Genomic DNA, 18285 nt, shown 5'->3' with positions numbered 1-18285 from the left:
TTCTGCAGTTATTCCCTGGACCCATCTAGTTTCTCCAGAAGCCAGACTGGTGAACTAAATGAAGACAAGACAGTGAGTGGCCAGTGCACCTCCATTTATTAGGTCTTCCATAGCAGCATTAAAGCCTGCTATTCCCCTTCTCCTAGGATGCAGTTTTCTTTACTTGCTATCTTTTTTTTTTTTAGTTGGAGTCTCACTCTGTCGCACAGGTTGGAGTGTAGTGGCACTCACATGGCCACCACAGCCTCAACCTGCTGGGCTCAGGCGATCCTTCTGTCTCCGCCTTCCAAGTAGCTGGAACCACAGAAGTGGGCCACCACTCCCGGCTTTTATTTTTTTAATTGATGAGGTATCGCCAAGTTGCCTAGGCTGGTCTCGAACCTATGGACTCAGGCAATCCTCTTGTCTCCACCTCCAAAAGTGCTAGAATGACAGGCGTGAGCCACTGCACCTGGCTACTTGCTATCTTGGCCAGGGGAAGGGATGCATGAACAGTTCCAGAGGATTCCCCGTGGCCTTCTCCACTATGACTTCACATTCTCACAAGCCAGTGATTCCAAGTGGGCTTTCCTGTCACTGCAGTATGTCCATCCTGGTGACGCACTTGGAGGTATAAGAAATGATCACTGGGTGTGCTCCACTGTGAACCCAGTGGACCCACTATCACTGGAATTTACATAGGTATGTACTCGTTACCACAGCCCATAATTCTCCAGTCTACTTGAGGGGTGGGGTGGGGGAGAGGGCTCTGATGACCCTGGGTCTCTAGGTCTCTAGGGATCCACTGAGACCATGTGTTCCTTAAAATGGAAAAGTATTTCCTTTTTCTCGAGGTAGGGGCTTATGAATTAAGATTACCCTTCAGGGTACAAGGCATGGTGACTCATGCCTAAAATCCCAGCACTTCAGGAGGCTGAGGCGGGAGGATCACTTGTGCCCAGGAGTTCTAGACCAGCCTGGGCAGCATAGCAAAACCTTGTCTCTACAAAAAACTTAAAAAAAAATTAAATGGGCATGGTGGCACATGTCTTTAGTCCTAGCTATTTGGAAGACTGAGACGGAAGGATCACCTGAGCCCAGGAGCTCGAGGTTGTGGTGAGCCATGATCGTGTCACTGTACTCCAGCCTGGGTGACAGAGAGAGACCCAACTCAAAAAAAAATAGCTAACTCCTCAATGTCATCCCAAGGTGAGGTAAGTGAGTGGGGCCCTTACACCCCATTGGTCCATTACTAGGTGCTACCTGCCCTCGTGTTGACCCAGGCTCTCAGCAGCCACAGTGTTTAGCTTCCTCTTCCTGATGGGGCGATGAGGTGGCACATCACAGTATCTGTTGCAGGAAAGTCCCTGGAAACCGTGCCTGAAAGGGAATAGGGGAGCATGATTGGGTAGGGAGAAGTTGGATGAGACACAGCCCTTAGAGAGACCTCAGTCCACCAGACAGGCTCTCTGAAACTCTGGTCCCTCCTGAATCTAGCTTTTGCACTGGGCTGCAGCCATCCTTAGGAAGGGTGTTGATCTGGGCTGAGGACAATAGTCCAGGGAAGAGTCACCGTGAGCAGCCAACAGCCAGCATTCCAATGGCTGCTGGGGAAATGAATGCCTGAATCCAGGTTGGAGTGCAGTGGCATGATCACAGCTCATCCCAATTCACTGCAGCCTCGACTTCCTTGGCTTAGGCGATCCTCCTGCCTCAGCCTCCCGAGTAGCTGGGACTACAGGCATGCACCATCACACCTGGCTATTTTTTTAATTTTTTGTAGAGATGAAGTCTCACTATATTGCCTAGGCCGGTCTTGAACTCCTAGGCTCAAATGATCCTCCCACTTTGGCTTCCCAGCTACCACGGTCTCCATAAGTGGAGGCATTAGCAAATGGATGGTCCTTCAGGCCACAGATAGGGCCTAGAGATCACTAGGGAGTAAACACAGAGCATAAAGAGGTTCTGGAACCTAGCCCCAAGTCAAACACCAGTCCGAGGGGAGCTGGCAAAAGAGATGGAGAGAGAGCGGTGGGTACAGAGGAGGAAAACCCAGGGCAGCCAAGTACCACTGAGATCAGAAAGGAAGGACAGATTCATCTACATGTGGACTCTCACCGAGAGGCTAGCAAACACAAGACAAGCCCGTGGCCACAGCTCTGTCAGTACGGAGGCCCTTATCTGACCAAAGTTATCTTAGTGAACGGTGGACACAGAAGTCAGACTGGAGTATGGTGGAGGGTAAAATGGAGGTCAGGTCATGAAGATGACATGTTAGTAAAAACTGTCTTGAGTTTTACTATAAAAGGAAACAAAAAAATGGGAAAGGTAGAAGCTGGAGGAAGATAAGAGCTCACAGAGGATTTCAGGTCTGGGTGTGTGTGTGTGTGTGTGTTTGTGTGTGTGTGTGTGTGTGTGTGTGTGTGTGAGAGAGAGAGAGAGTCAGAGTCTCACTCTGCTGCCTATGCTGGAGGGTAGTAGCACAATCGTGGCTCATCATAGCCTCCACCTCCTGGGCTCAGGCAATCCTCCCACCCTGGCCTCCCAAGTAGCTGGAGCAACAGGTGCACGCCACCATGCTCTGCTAATTTTTTAAATTTTGATTTAGCTATGTTGTCTAGACTGGTATCAAACTCCTGGGCTCAAGCAGTCCTTTCACCTCAGCCCCCCAAAGTGCTGGGATTACAGGCATGAGCCACCGCACCCAGTCTGTGTTTGCTTTGTAATTGGATAGTTATTAAAGTATGTTTGTAGTTGAGGGAAGAGACGAATGATGAGGGAGGAAAATATGAAAAGAAATAGGGACAGTGGTTAGTAGGCAGACGCACCGAGTCCCAGGACAGAGTTGGAGAGAACAGCCTCAGGAAGGAACAAGACCATGAGAAAAGAAAATGAGGGCTGGTGCAGGGGCTCGTGCCTGTCATTCCAGCACTTTGGGAGGCTGAAGTGGGAGGATAGCTTGACCCAGGAGTATATCTTGATACCAGCCTGGACAACGTAGTGAGACCCCTTCTCTACAAAAAGTCAAAAAATGACCCAGGTGTGGGGGTGTGTGACTGTAGTCCCGGCAACTTGGGAGGCTCAGGTAGACGGATAGCCTAAACCCAGGAGGTCGAGGCCGTGGTGAGCTGTGAGCATGCCACTGCACTCCAGCCTGGACAAGAGTGAGACCCTGACTCAAAAAAAAAAAGAAGAAGAAGAAGAAGAGGAGGAGGAAGAGAAGAAAAGATGTGGTCTGAATTACTGACTTGATGGTGCGAGAAGGAAGATATTACCCCCAGGTGATCCATGAAATAGGACAGCCCTGGGTAGGTGTCCGCTTGCACATTGCAGATCTGTCCCCACCCTGAGCTATGCTGGCTCAGGGCTCTGGTTCTCATCGTTAGACAGGAAGAGAGAAACAAGGTGTGGCTCTGCAGAGCTGACAGTGCTGGGCACATGTCACTTTGCGTTTTTGTCTTCTTTCTTTTCACTTCCATTTCCAGTCATGTGTGCCAGCTCTCAGACGGGTAAACAGGGTGGGGCCCAGGTCAGAAGGTGGTGAGATCTCAGTCTGCAGCAACTGGTGTGGTCAGCTGCGTTTCCTCATGCTCATCAGGAAATCCTGGAGGGACCCAGCCAGTAAGAGTCCATCTGGAGAGGCGACGGTGGTGGGGGAGGGGAGGAGCACGCAGTAAGGAAGGGAGGGACTCATCTCTGGGCTCTAAATGGACCTTCAATTCTTCACTTCATATCTTTGCATCTGCTCCTATCAATGGGTGTGCAGTCATTCTCTGCCATATTTTTTTCTCTTTAAGGCTGTGTTGTTTTTTATAATCTCCTTCCTGGCTAGATAAGATTTCATTGCATTTATAGATAAAGTGTTGATTTACAGATAAAGCAAAGGTGGTCAATCACCTATCTTATTATGTTGTAAGGCATACAGATATTAATGGTAAAACAAAGAAAAGAAAATAAAACAAGACACGGTGATTGACATGGAAAAATATTCCTAGCCAGGTATGGTGGCTCATGCCTGTAATCCAGCACTTTGAGAGGCTGAGGAGGGAGGATCACTTGAGACCCAGAGTTTGAGACTAGTTTGGACAACATTATGAAACCCCCGTTTCTATTATAAAACATTAAAAAAATTTTTTTAAACATATTCCCAATATTTTGTTTAGCAATAAAAGTTGATTTGTAAAGGGGATATATTTACACACACACATGGATGCCAAAAAATGTATACACATTTTAAGAGATGTTATCTATGTATGACTTTTTCAAAGTTGAATTGAATTACATTAGCAATATGTGTTCATGCAACCGTGCTTCCACCATTTTCTTTGGCTGTCCTGCCCAGTGCATGGTGATGCTAGCATTCATTTGATTAATGCCATCTTTTGAGCAAATGTCATGCTTAAAATGTGTATACATTTTTGGAGCATCCCTGATGTGTGTGTGCGTGGGTGTATATATATACTTTTTTTTTGAGTCAGTGTCTCACTCTGTCACCCAGGGTATACACTTCTGGCCACCGCAGCCTTGACCTGCTGGGTTCAGTCAATCCTTCCGCCTCAGTCTTCCCAGTAGCTGGAAGTACAGGCAGGCACCACCACACCCGGCTAATTTTTCTTGATTTTTTGTAGAGAAGACGTCTTGCCAAATTGTCCAGGTTGGTCTCAAACCCTTAGGTTCAAGTAATCCTCTCACCTCTGCCTCCCAAAGTGCTGGGGTGACAAAGGCATGAGCCACCGTGCCCGGCCTATACACACTTTTGAATAGCTGACATTTAAGTGACTACTATGTGCCAGTTATATAATGTTAGCTCTGAGTATTGAAAATAAGTGTTAAACTTTTTTTTTTTTAAGTCTAGCAGTTGTTATTAAGTTTTCTATGTGCATCACTTTTGTAAATAAAAGTCAATCTCAGCGCCAACATCAGGCTGCTGGTAAGCTCTGCCATTTACATGCATACTCTGTGGTCCTTCCTCTCCCCTTACAGCCTGCCTTTGCATCAGACGTGAGGTTTGGAAGTTCTTTCCTTTATTCCACTCTGGCCTGACTGAAGCTTTTCTCTGCACTAATAACTCTTGCCATGGCTTTGGGGCTGGGTTTGGAATGCCCCGGGGACGCCGATTATTTCCTGGGCTCCATAATTTGCTAACAACAAATTTCACGTGTTGAGCAACATTCGCTTCATCTAATTCCTGTTCCCTTCTAAAAGCAGTTCTCTGACTTTTGAAAAGCCTGTGGGCAGCTTCCCATTCCTTCAGCAATTGTGGCTTTGACTTCAGACGTCTCTTAACTACTTGAGCGCCAGAGCAGTTCCACCCTGTGTCTACTTGCTGCCATTTGTCGGAAAGAAGGCGTAAGTGCCTCCTCAGTACACTTAAGCATCTCATTTCCCACACTCTACAACGTGTCTTTGTACCAGATGGAAGACTTTGCCCTTTCTCTCTTACAAAGTTTGAGCCCAAAAGAGATGGTAAAAGCGTGCTCAGAGGAACCAAGTGTGTTTTCGAAACAAGTCCGTCTTATTCCAATCAGGAAAAGTTACCCTGGCAACCAAATAACTGTTTTGTTTTTTTAAACCCTACTCTTTGTCTTCTGTAGGTTTAGTCTCTCCTCATGGAGTTAGCCTGTCTGCTGACAGCGACAGCCATCTTGTTAGAATGGCTGAAAATCTTTCTTCTGATTTCTGTCTCTTGCAGTCAAAAGTTATCTGAATGTTGGCATCCCACAGTTCCTATGAAATCTCCCTGTTTTCTCTGGAGATCGCAGCTGAAGGAAGAGAGCTGGCCACACATCCCCGAAGGTGGATATTTTAAAGAGTCATCCTTGTGGACACAAAAACCACCACAACCACGCTTCCAAATCATCAAGGCTTTCTGAGTCCCCAGTAGTTGGGCTTTCTGGTATTCTGCTATTTCACCACAGTTTCCTAGGGAGTATTCTCCTGAACTGCTTGTGCTCATTTTACTTAACAGCAGAAGAATCCTCTTTTTTATAAGTCTACACTTTCTTTTTGAAAGCTGCTTCAACTCTTTGGATCAGATCCTAATTTGAATTGAAGAGAAAAGAAAGCAAAAGTCCAAGAAGCCTCCATTAGAGGCTATATTGTTGTCCTCCATTTCCTAGGTTGCATCTGCTAAGCACTCTTGTTCCTGCTTCCTGGCTTTCCCTGCAGTTATTTGGATTTCAGCATCTCTAGCAGTCCATGGGTTTTCCTCTATTTCAACCAGAATGCTTACTCTTCCTTAAGGGCAGGGTGGAGCCTGGGGAAGGGATGGTCAATGATGAAAGCCCACCCCGATCTCAACTAGGAAAACAACTCCTAATGCACCCCCTCTTCCAAGCAGGCTGGTGACCGAATCTTTGTCTGCAAAGGTCGGCAGGCTCACGGCATTCTTTTCCTGTTTTTCTCCAGGCAATTCTGGCAGGGGGATATGGCATGGCTCCCAAGAAAGCAGGGCAGAGTGCTCGGGGAAGGTACCAAGGTACCAGAAGCAGCTCTGCCTGGACATCTCACCGTCCTTCTTGGCAAATCTTGGGAATAAGTAGCCTCAGCCCCCACCTGAGATAGAGGCACTGCCCTCTGGCCCTCTGTCACTTCCTGCTCTGAGCGCTCGAGGGTCACCCCACACATTGCTCCTCATGTGACCCACCATCAAAGGACATGTGTGCAGATACGACAGTCATCATTACAGAGGCTGCACGAGTCTGCATCTCTGTCTATCCAAATCCTTTCTTAAAATGTAACGATTCATAACTACGGCATGGAGAGGGGCCGAATGTGGTGGCTCACATCTCCTTTGAGTCAAGGAGTTTGAGAACAGTCTGGGCAACAAAATGAACCCTGTCTCAAATAAAGAAAGAGGGGAGGGGAGGGTGAAGGGAGGGAGAGGGAAAGGGAGAGGGAGGGGGAGGAGGAGGGAGGAAGGGAGGGAGGGAGGAAATATAGAAATCGGTTATCACTAATACCTTAAACCCGTCAAACAACTGTAGTACAGCACATAGAGCAAAATGGATTAGCAAGGTTAATTTCTTCCAAGTGCCTCTGACATCACTAGTGAAAAGATTCCTCAAAGTCACAGAAGCCTGAGGGCAAAAACTCTCTATCACGAAATAACAGAGAAACTCTATAAACTAACTGTTGCCATCTTCCAAGATAAAAGGATCTTTCCCCGCCCCCTCCTCTCAACAGAAACTGTCTTTCTTTGTTGTAAGACCAGGAGCCCTAAAAGGGTCCTCCCAATTCTCCCTTTAGGAGAGTCAAAGGGAAGAGGGATGTTATGCCAGTGTGAGGGGAAAGAAATTGTCTGCTTCAGTTTCGTTCCTTTCAAAGAATCCTTTGAAAACTCTCCTTCTGGCACACCTCTCCCTTCCCCAGTCCTTAAAATGACAGTCCTGTAGCCACTCAGAATCATCATTTGAACCCAATTTTAAAAATCTGCTCTGATCCAAGAGGATGCTGAATCCAGGCACCTGTAATCCCAGCCCTTTGGGAGGCTGAGAGGAGAGTATTGCTTGAGTTCAAGACTAGCCTGGGCAACATAGTGAGACCATATCTCTACAAATAAATAAATAAATAAAATAATCAGCAGGTCATGCTGGCACACGCTTGTAGTCCCAGCTACTCTGGAGGCTGAGGCAGAAGGATCACCTGAGCCCGGTCGAGGCTGTGGTGAGCCATGCTCGTGCCACTGCACCCCAGGCTGGGTGATGAAAGGACAGACTGAGAGTGGGAAGCCATTTTTCATCTTGTTCTTAAACCCTGACACAATGATGAGAAAATAGAAGCTGTGCTTTTGGAGAAATGTACACTTTAGGTATAATTAACTTTACCGATTTTGTCTTTTCAGAAACAGACTTCCAGGTATCTGAGGTATCTCATAGTGGCAATCAAGCTTGCCTAGAGTAAAGGGAATTTACAAGGCCTAAGGCATTATGCATTGGGCAAGGATTGTAAAAATCATGAAACTTGTAATTACAAAAGTTATAACCGCTCAGAGGGGGAGCAGGTGGGGATTCGATCTTCCAGTAAATTGGGTACTATCTGCAGGGAAGCCAAGGATTCCCCAAAGCTACCTATTGGGAATACCTAGGAGATAAGGGGAGGGACACCCTCCAATAGGTCTAAGGAATATCATTTGGGAAAGTGCTGGAGAATTAGAATCCTCATCATGCCCTTCTCTAGGGGCTATGAAAATGTGGGTGAACATTAATGGGTCTCTGTGTCACAGGTTCTCCAAGACATCCACAGGTGGTGGATAAGGAAGTCACAGGAGTCACGGCAGTCATGTGCAAAATCTCCTTTAGATACAAGATCAGGACAGCCCAAATAACCACCCCACCTTTGGTCAAGGAATTTGTGAATTGCAAAGTCTAATAAGTCTCTTACAGGAAACCCCACCCCTCACCCCAGGGTTGACCTAATCAGCCCTCTGTGAACTATGTGACACAGATAAGCCCCACCATGGCAGCAATCATGTGACTAACCCACCCATCTGCCTGCTGCCCATCACCTGACATCATCAGTACCTGCGCTTGTCTGCCCCTTTGTGATGACGTGGAAGCAGACCACCACCCAATCACCTTAACGATCTCCCCCCATCAAGGGGAATGGTTAAAAGGACTCAACCACAAGCTACCAGGGACCATTGCCTTGCTAGAGTCTGGTGTGGCCATGTGCTCTTTGAGGCATGGCTATCGCCATGCTTCCTGGCTTTGATCCCCCTCCCCCACCTTGGGGAGGTGAATCTTCTCTCTTCCTTCTCTTTCTCTCTCTAATTTATTTTTAAATAAACTTTTCTATCTTAACTTTTTGTGTCGCAATTCTTTGCAATCTACTCGGATCTCTGAGTTGCCGGCGCACACCTCTGGCTTGCCAGTCCCGGCAGTGCGCTCCTCCCTGCATCTCTCCACCCTCACCCAGTCCGTCCATACCCTAACAGGTGACAGAGTGAGACCCCAGCTCAAAAAAAAAAAAAAAAAAAAGATTGCGAAGGAAGAGCTCAGATCAAATAACTACACATTCTTTAGGGAGAGCACATCTTCCTACTCACCCTCAACTGTGCACACACAGGTGCATGGGCATGCCCACACATATGTACGTACATAGTCACACACTCACTCAGTCACACTTTGTTGTAGTGTGAGGGCTCAGTCAGGTTGTTTTTTGACCCACCCATTACCTTTTAGTAAAACTTCACAGAATAAAAAACCCACCAGCAGGGCTCTACACACCACCCCCAAGGATCACAATAGCACAATTGTGGTTGGCCATCCATGAACAGCAGTTGAAAGCCAACTTCAAAGGACCTGACTTGTGTCAGCCAGGGTTTTAGAGATTAGGATTCCAGTATGTAATTTCCCCCCCCCCCCCCCCGGGAACTTAATGGGGCAGAGTACTGTGAGCAAAGATGCACAAAACAAAGAGAGAGAGCAAAAAATTATGAACAAGAAATGGGGGAAATTAAGGACAGATGGTAAAAGAAACTTGAAAGCATGGAGAATTAAACATGATTTTATAAATTAATAACCTAAAAGACATGAATAGACACTTATCAAAAGAAGAGATATGGGCAGCCAACAGACACACGAAAAAGTGCTTAGCCTCACTAATTATCAGAGAAATACAAATCAAAACCATACTGAGATACCGCTTAGCCCCAGTACGAATGGCCATCATTAATACAACAAAAAACAACAGATGCTGGTGAGGATGCAGAGAAAAAGGAACACTTCTGCACTGCTGATGAGAATGCAAACAAGTGCAACCTCTTTGGAAAACAGTGTGGTGATTTCTGAAAGAACTAGATATTGACCTTCCATATGACCCAGTAATCCCCCTATTGGAAATATGCCTGGAGGAACTCAAATCATTCTACAAAAAAGATACCTGCACATGCATGTTTATTGCAGCACTGTTCACAATAGCAAAAACAGAGAAGCAACTGTGCTGCCCATTAAAACTGCAATGGATAAAAAAGTAATACATATACATGATAGAATATTATGCAGCCGTAAATAAGGACAGGCATATGGGTTTTGCAGCAACTTGGATGGATTTAGAGTTAATCATACTCAGTGATCTATCACAGAAACAAAGAACAGAGTACCATATGTTCTCACTCATAAGTGGACCTTGAACAATTATCATAATACTATAAGAAAGGGATTGGCAGTAGTGGGAAACTGCTGGCTTGCGGGGTGTGGGATTGGCAGCTGAGGAAAACTGCCAGGGGAAGGAGGGACCTCATCAACAAGAGCACCTGCATAGTGAATATTTGTATAACTAACCCTGAAATGTACCCCACATTTTTTAAATTAAAAAAAAAAATTTTTAAGTGCAACAACAAAAAAAGTAATAACCGAGGCTGGGCAAGGTAACTCATGCTTCTAATCCCTACACTTTGGGAGGCCAAGGAGGGAGGATTGCATAAGCCCAGGAGTTCGAGACCTGTCTGGACAACATAGAGAGACCCCATGTCTAAAAATAATAATACTAATAAAACATAAAATAAGATAAAAATTATAAAACATAAAAAAGTTAATAAACTAAACAGAAAAGGGGGAAATAATTTGGACTGCAAGAACAAAGTAGAATGGAAGAGGAAGTGGTTACATGACCCCAGGAAAAACATAAAGCTGGAACCGAAATAATATGAAGAGCTCCACTGTTAGCATTTTTGGGCAGCTGAAATCCGTGTGCCCCATTCCACTTCCTGGCTTGCTGTGCTCTCACCAACAACAAGATCAAAATAAGCAGTCATCAGACAGTTAGTCAGCACTTTTAGCTGAATGCATGGGGCATTCACCATCACTCTGAGGAGTTCCCCATTCTCCCCTTCCAAGGAATGATTTTTAGCCAAGTCAGTATGAGATAATCATTAAGTTTCATGTTCAGAGTTATAGGATAATTCAATTTGCACAAAGTCTTTACTCAAATCCCAACTTTTTCTTCCCAGCAATGTTTCTTAGTGAAATTGATACAGAGACCCGCTAACATCCCTCCATATTGCCACAGTCCTTAGAGAAGGCATGGCAAGGGTTCAAGCACTCCTGCACATTCCTGAACACATTACTGAGAGTTCCCTGGTGTTCTATGCACTCCCAGTAAGTAGTTTCAGGTAATCCTTGACTTCCCTGCAGACTATGCCCAAAGATGTAAATTCCTATTGACTCCCTTTCTTTCTTTTTTTGAGTCGGGGTCTCACTCTGTTGCCCAGGCTGGAGTATAGTGGCACAGATCACAGCCACCACAGCCTCAACCTGCTGGGCTCAGCGATCCTTCTACCTCGGCCTTCCAAGTAACTGGAACTATAGGCATGCGCCATCATGCCCATGCCCAGTTAATTTTTTGATTTATTGTAGAGATGAGGTCTCGCCAAGTTGCCCGGGCTGGTCTCGACCTCATGGGCTCAGGCAATCCTCTCACCTCGGTCTCCCAAAATGCTGGAATTATAAGCGTGAGCCACTGTGCCCAGCCTACTCCCTTTCTTAATAGTCATAGGCTTGAACTAAATAGTATCTATGTAATCGTAAGTCTTCCTTTATTCTAAATGTCACTATCTAAATGTAAAATAAGGCTGTAGCTTAAGCTCTGTACAATGCTCTGCTGGTCAGGTGGCTAATGTGTAGGTACCCACAACTCTGGACTCCAAAAGTGGACTGTGAAAGCCTGGAGGGTGAGGAGAGCCATTTTAGAAGGACCTGGAGTCTGGCTCTGCTCCCTGGATTCGAACTCAGAAATACTTCCTTTTACCAGTTCCCTGCCCCTTTGATTGACTGGTATCAAGAGTGAGCAGCCAAGCGCTACTCAGACCCTAACAGGATGGGCTTTGAAGTCAGTGGAACCTGGATTAGGTTCATGCAAGTAGTGCTCACATGCAAGGCCTTACTTCATTACAGAAGGCAACGAAAAGTAATCTTCTGCTTCTGTCTTCAAACACGTAGGATCCTGCAGGCCTCTTGAAGAGGATATTGCTGGACTCCTCTGTGAGGTTTTAGCATTTCAACAACCAAGATGCTTGGAGGTTTCAGATCAGTAAGGTTAAAAAAAAAAAAAAGTAACCAACTTGTCATTAAGATTTAGCCAGAAGCCGGTGGCTCACACCTGTCATCCCAACACTTTGGGAGGCGGAGGCAAGAGGATTGCCTGAGTCCAGGGGTTTGAGACCAGTCTGGACAACTTGGTGAGAACTTGTCTCTACAAGAAATCAAAAAATTAGCCAGGCGTGGTGTCACCTGCTGTAATTCCAGCTACTTGGAAGGCTGAGGCGGAAAGATCACCTGAGCCCAGCTGGTCGAGGCTATGGTGACCATGAGCATGCCACTGCACTTCAGTCTGGGTGATAGAGTGAGACTCTGACTCAAAACAAGTAAATAAGTAAATAAATAAATAAAGATTTAGCTAGGGAGTCAGGAAGAAGACAGGGTGGAAAGATATGTCCTTCGTTAGCATGGAGAATTGTGGGAAATGGAGAGAGGGAGTCTGAGAGAAGCAGAGAGAGACAGAGAGAAACAGAGTCAGAGAAAGAGACAGGGATAGAGAGAAACAGAGACAGAGAAAGACAAAGACAGACAGCAAGAGAGAGAGAGTGAAATAGTGAAGGTTGTCCTGACCTCCCCTGCCCTGTCCCTTCTCAGGTTGCCCAGGTCGGAAGTGGGACACTGGGGCAGCAAGGTTAGCCCCAAGAGCGAGCGAGAGCCACCACTGAAGAGACCCCACGGACTCTAGAAGAAGGTTGTCCTGGGTGCAGCGTGCCTCCACACAAGCCTCAGGAACAAAGCCGTCCTAGGCGGGGCAGCATGGTCAGATGGACGAAGCACAGAGGACCCAGAGGAGTAAGCCTCCCTGCTCGGTGGAGGCAGGTGAAGCTGGACTGATGAGAGGCAGAGGGACTTCAAAGGGATCTCCAGCACCAGGGAAAACTGAAATGAGGGCAGGTCGGCCAGAGCCACCACCAGACTTTAGCCAGACCCAGCAAGGCAGATCACAGGTCACACCCACCCAAGCACCAGCCACAGACATCCAGGGCCAGCAGCACTCGGTGGAATGGGGACAACAGACTGGAGGAGGGCCAGGACAGGCAGGGGTGGTGCCAAGGACAAGGCTCTCCTGCCACCATGAGGTTGCAGAAACCTGAGCCCTTCCCCCAGACGCTAGGTGAGCAGAGGAGGAAGAGCCCGAGAGCCTCAACGTTTGTATCCAAAGGAGGCTGACCAGCATCCAAGGGGATTAGTTTCTGATGAGGACTACCTTTTAAACCGGGCATTTAGTTAGTGTTATTCCCCATTCTAACCAGGAGGTAAGGGCTCAGGGGAAGTCAGAACAGATTAGACTAAATAAAGTTCATAGCAGGGCACAGTGGCTCATGCCTATAATCCCAGCACTTTGGGAGGTGGGAGGATTGCCTGAGTTCAAGGGTTCGAGACCATCCTGGGCAACTTGATGAGACCTCAACTCTACAATAAATCAAAAAATTAGCTGGGCATGGTGGCACATGCCAGTAGTCCCAGCTAATTGGAAGACTGAGGCAGAAGGATCACTTGAGCCCAGCAGGTTGAGGCTGCGGTGGCTGTGAGTGTGCCACTGCACTCCAGCCTGGGCATCAGAATGAGACTCTGACTCATAAATAAATAAATAGTTCATTGTTTTGCACATCTAAGTTGTAATGCAGGTTAAATTTTGCAATTTTGACTGGGCATGGTGGCTCACACCTGTAATCCCAGCACTTTGGGAGGCCGAGGTGGGAAGATTGCTTGAGCCCAGGAGTTTGGGACCAGCCTGGGCAACATAGTGAGAACTCATCTCTACAAAAATTAAAAAACAAAAAGTTAACTGGGCGTGGTGGTGTGTGCCTGCTTCCCCAGCAGTTATTGGGAGGCTGAGGCAGGAGGATGGCCTGAGCCCAGGAGGTAGAGGCTGCAGTGAGCTGTGAACATGCCACTCACTCCAGCCTGGGCAACAGAGTGAGACCCTGACGCGAAAAGAAAAGAAGAGAATGCAAATAGGTTGAATAATTTATCCAGGAAAGCACACCTAGTAAGTGTGTGCTGGAAACAGGATTCAAACACAGGCCAAACTGACCATTCTGACTTCTCAATGCGTTTCCTCCTTTTGGGGGAAAAAAAAATCTTCTCATATCGAAGAAATTCCATCCACATTTCTGCTTTCCACTTTATATTACAAAACACATCCTGAAGCTCTTCGTGGTGACCAGACTCCGAAGGCAAAAGTGATTCTCCCTGCTGCCGTGATCATGCCACGTGGGCAATGCTGGTATTATGGCAGCCACTCTGTCTAAACTAAGTGCTAATGATTATATGACTAGAAAGAAATTCCGGGAAAACAGAAAGAACTGTGCAGGAAACTAACACACGGGCCCAGAAAAAGGAAAGGCAATTTTAAAAAGAGAAATCATACTCTAATCAGTGCTTTAACTGAGACAAGCATATTTAACATCGAAAGAACCCTTGAGCTTTGTGTAATCAAAATAAACAATGAAAAGGGTCAAACTGCATAAAATAAGTCCTTTCTTGGGTTTCCAGTGACGTTACAAACCACAAAAAGCTCCACCCTCTATTTAAATTATAGGCTGTGATTTCACCCTCTGGCGGATAGTTTGGTCAATCTGGTCAGTGTAGGCTCCGCCCTTCTGCTTTGATCTGTAACTCCTTCTAAATTCAGCAGATATTCACACTGCGGCAGAAGTCGAGGTATTGTCATTTCACGCTTCTCAGTTATCAGAATTAGCGAGGGCCAGTAGCCTAGGCGTCTAAAGAAAATCTGCCTGGAGACATAAACATAGAGACAGAATCCCCACACATGCATTTTACTTGGGATCCTTGCTCTTACTAGTACAACTGATTTCAAAATAGGTCAGGAGCAAGTCTCTTAACTCTAAAGTGAGACAGTCGGACAGTCGGGCAGTCGGGCAGGTAAATCCTTAAGATCACTTCCAATGTGATGACTCTATGATCTCAAGTCTGGGGAAGACTGAGGAAGTCTCCCCACTTTCCCTGTGTAATGGAAAAGCAAAGCCCAGCTTCACTGGCCACCCGATACTAGGGAAGTTATTTAATGTTGTCAGCCTCAGACTTTTCAACCTCAGGGGACAGACAGCAGTACACCCTTCACAGGATGGCTGTGTAAAGCTAGTAGAAAAATGAGACAATCAGACTTGCTCATACTTTTTAAAGCTTTTATTAATTAATTTATTTTTGAAATGGAAGGTCTCACTATGTTGCCCAGGCTGGTCTCGAACTTCTGTGCTCAAGCCATCCTCCCACCTCAGCCTCCCGAGTAGCTGGGACTACAGGACCACTAGTTAGCTTTGCTAAGACCAGGATCTCTGATGTATAATTTTTTCCATGGAGCAGGTGTATTTTTATTGAAGAGAATTGAAGGATCTGGAAAGCTTTACTTTAGTGAAGCACTGAGTTCAGCTTTTAGGAGGCTGAAATATCTCATCATATTGTGGAAATGTCTACATGTGCTCAACTTAAGCTTTTAAATTTTTTTTTTTTTTTAATTGGGATCCCATTGTGTTGCCCAGGCTGCAGTGCAGTAGCATACTCACGGCTTACCACAACTTCAACTTCCTGGGCTCAGACAATCTTCCCACCTCAACCTCTTGAGTAGCTGGGACTACAGGCATGCACAACCACACCCAGCTTATTTTTTTTTTAATTCTTGAAGAGACATGATCTCTCTGTGTTGCCCAGTCTGGGCTTGAACTCCTCCCACCTTGGCCTCACAAAGTACTGAGATTGCAGGTGTGAGCCACTGCACCTGGCCAGAAAGCTTCTAAAGGCTCCTCAACTGTCTTCAGCAACAGTCTCAGGGTTTAAGGAGCTACTTTGACATCTAGTCATGAAGGTGATCTAACAAGAGCTCTATCCTAGTGACCCCTGAAAACCAAATGATGGAATCACACTGGTCAACTGACTTGGGTTAGAGCTAGGGCTGGGGCTGGGTTTGGGGCTGGGGCTGGAGTTGGGGTTCATGTTAGGGTTAAGGTTAGGAAAAGGACGGAGGCCGGGGTTGGGATTGGGACAGGGGCTGGGACTAGGTTTAGGGTTAGGGTTAGGGTTAGAGTTAGGACGAGGGCAAGGGCCAGGGCCAGGGCCAGAGAGTCAGGGTTAGGGTTAGGGCCAAGGCCAGGGTCAGGGTTATATAAGTTGACATATGGATCCCACAACTCTGAAATAAAATTTAAATTAAAAAAAAAATAGAAAGCTGGAGCCGCTGCCGCCGAGTCTGGATCTCGTTTCCGCGCGTCCCTGACGCCCGCCAGACGTGTACTCCCGATTCCTTTTGGTTCAAAGTCCAATATTGCAACTCTCAAGGATCAGCTGATTCATAATCTTCTAAAGGAAGAACAGGCCAACAGGCCACCCAGAATAAGATTACAGCTGTTGGAGTTGGTGCTGTTGGCATGGCCTGTGCCATCCTTATCTTAATGAAGGACTTGGCAGATGAACTTGCTCTTGTTGATGTCATGGAAGACAAATTCAAGGGAGAGATGATGGACCTTCAACATGGCAACCTTTTCCTTAGGACACCAAAAATTGTCTCTGGAAAAGACTACAATGTGACTGCAAACTCCAAGCTGGTCATTATCACAGCTGGGGCACGTCAGCAAGAGGGAGAAAGCCATCTAAATTTGGTTCAGTGCAACGTGAACATCTTTAAATTCATCATTCCTAATGTTGTAAAATACAGCCCAAACTGCAAGTTGCTTGTTGTTTCAAATCCAGTGGATATCTTGACCTATTTGGAAGATAAGTGGCTTTCCCAAAAACCGTGTTATTGGAAGTGGCTGCAATCTGAATTCAGCCCAATTCCGTTACCTGATGGGAAAAAGGCTGGGAGTTCATCCACTGAGCTGTCATGGGTGGGTCCTTGGAGAGCATGGGGACTCTAGTGTTCCTGTGTGGAGTGGAGTGAATGTTGCTGGTGTCTCCTTGAAGAATCTGCACCCAGATTTAGGCACTGATACAGACAAGGAATCGTGGAAAGAGGTTCACAAACAGGTCACTGAGAGTGCTTATGAGGTGATCAAACTGAAAGGCTATACATCCTGGGCCATTGGACTGTCTGTGGCAGATTTGGCAGAAAGTATAATGAAGAATCTTAGGCAGGTGCATCCAATTTCCACCATGATTAAGGGTCTTTATGTCATAAAGGATGATGTCTTCCTTAGTGTTCCTTGCATCTTGGGCCAGAATGGTATCTCAGACCTTGTGAAGGTGACTCTGACTCCTGAGGAAGAGGGTCGTTTGAAGAAGAGTGCAGATACTCTCTGGGGGATCCAAAAAGAGCTGCAATTTTAAAGTCTTCTAATATACTACTACACTATCTAGGCTACACCAGGATTTTAGTTGGAACTTGTGCACGCTGTCCTTTTCACTTGATCTGTGATTAAAGCAGTTATATTAAGATGAACTGGGAAGAACATCAATTCCTAAAGTTAGAAATAGGAATGGTTCATAAAAACTACAGCTATATCCTGATGCTGGATGGTACTTATCTCGTGTAGTCCTAAACTGGTTAGTATGAAATAGTTTACCACCTCTGAGGCACCACTGCCAATCTGCACACACTGCAGTTGCCCCTCAAATCAGATGCGTATTTACTGGGTGTTATATAACTTCCCGGTTCCTTCACCGAACATGCCTAGTCCAGCTGTTTTTCTCCAGTCGGTCACATCCTGGGATCCAGTGTATAAATCCAGTATTGCATGTCTTGTGCATAACTGTTCTGAAGGATCTTATTTTGTGTGCTATTTGTATGAGTACTGTACATTACCATATAATGTAAAAAGAAAGATCAATGCAACCAACTATCCAAGTGTCACACCAACTGAAACATAAAATAAACCTTGAACAGTGAAAAAAAAAAATAGAAGTAAAAATATACCCCTTCCTTGGAAAACACTATATACACCAGAGCTCTTGATCTTAGCAAAGATGGTGTTGATTCTAATATTTTTCTTTTTTTTTTGAGTTGGAGTCTCACTCTGTCGCCCAGACTGGAGTGCAGTGGCCGCTCCCGGCCACCGCAGCCTCGACCTGCTGGGCTCCGGCGATCCTTCCGTCTCAGCCTTCTAAGTAGCCAGAATTACAGGCATGCGCTACCACGCCCAGCTGATTTTTTGCTTTATTGTAGAGATGAGGTCTTGCTGCCCAAGCGGGTCTCGAACCCTCGGGCTCAGGCAATCCACTCACCTCAGCCTCCCAAAGGTGCAGGATTACAGGTTGAGCTACCGAGCCCGGCTGGATCCTTATTTTTCAAAGCCCATCGCTTGGCTCATTT

General features: G+C 46.2%; 1 pseudogene across 1 annotated transcript; it reads left to right on the top strand.

Annotated features, from left to right (window-relative positions):
* The first annotated feature begins 6411 nt into the window (after positions 1 to 6411).
* Positions 6412 to 17814, top strand: LOC110596719 (annotated as a pseudogene). Its single transcript, XR_002482658.1, has 3 exons — positions 6412 to 6457; positions 8204 to 8331; positions 16203 to 17814. The product of XR_002482658.1 is annotated as an L-lactate dehydrogenase A chain-like (transcript).
* The last annotated feature ends 471 nt before the right edge of the window (positions 17815 to 18285 follow it).

This window comes from Carlito syrichta, unplaced genomic scaffold, assembly GCF_000164805.1.
Source record: "Carlito syrichta isolate Samal-C Ts95f unplaced genomic scaffold, Tarsius_syrichta-2.0.1 Scaffold313009, whole genome shotgun sequence".
Lineage (NCBI taxonomy): Eukaryota > Metazoa > Chordata > Mammalia > Primates > Tarsiidae > Carlito > Carlito syrichta.
The sequence above is the reverse complement of the archived record's forward strand: the minus strand, read 5'-3'. Positions and strand labels throughout refer to the sequence as shown.